This window comes from Aulonocara stuartgranti (genome assembly GCF_965226115.1).
Source record: "Aulonocara stuartgranti genome assembly, chromosome: 5".
NCBI classification, from domain to species: Eukaryota; Metazoa; Chordata; class Actinopteri; order Cichliformes; family Cichlidae; genus Aulonocara; species Aulonocara stuartgranti.
In genome coordinates, this window is record NC_138943.1 from 380,001 (window position 1) to 380,605 (window position 605).

General features: G+C 42.8%; 1 protein-coding gene across 1 annotated transcript in view; it reads left to right on the plus strand.

Annotated features, from left to right (window-relative positions):
* Positions 1-316, plus strand: part of LOC309706720 (actin-associated protein FAM107A-like) — a 22,325-nt gene extending 22,009 nt beyond the window's left edge. The window contains exon 6 of the mRNA XM_082533504.1: positions 1-316. This exon is cut by the window's left edge and continues 326 nt beyond it. The gene's annotated coding sequence lies outside the window, so the exon portion shown is untranslated.
* The last annotated feature ends 289 nt before the right edge of the window (positions 317-605 follow it).

Here is a 605-nt window from a genome sequence, read left to right on the forward strand (position 1 = left end):
CTTAGCTTCAAGTGAAAGAAACGGAGAAAACAAAGTGTCTAAAAATGACTTATATGAGAGACAAAAACCACCAGTAAAGAAAGAATCAATCATTTACATGTTAGTGATGGTGAATATAAAGCTGAAACCACAGAGGAGGAGCCGAGGAAACGTTTTTCCTCACATTCCTGATGATGTGCCATTTGGGTGGAGCTGAGTTCTGTTTATCCAGCAGGTGGCGCTGTGCTCCTGCTCAGCCTGTGAGTGGAAGAAGTTTGAGTTCGACTAACTCGAATGATCGTTTGTTTTTTATGTTTAAAACAAAGAATCATGTGAAGCTTTCAGTTGAATTGTATTTTATTTGTCAGTTTGGAGGCCTGACACCCCTCCGGGCACCTTTGTGAGCACTTATTCTGAAGCATTTTAAACAGGAAGTAAGGTGCAGTGTTCTCCAGTTAGAACTGTTCTTTGTACAGGTGTGTAAATCTTACTTTAGGCTGAGGCTAATTACTGGAGAAAGGAAAAGTTGTGATCATCAGAAAAGGTTAATGAGGGGCCACCAAACACCTGAGCCCAGGAGTCTGTAAGTCGGCGGTCTGGCCATGGTTCACGCCTCACTCTGCAGG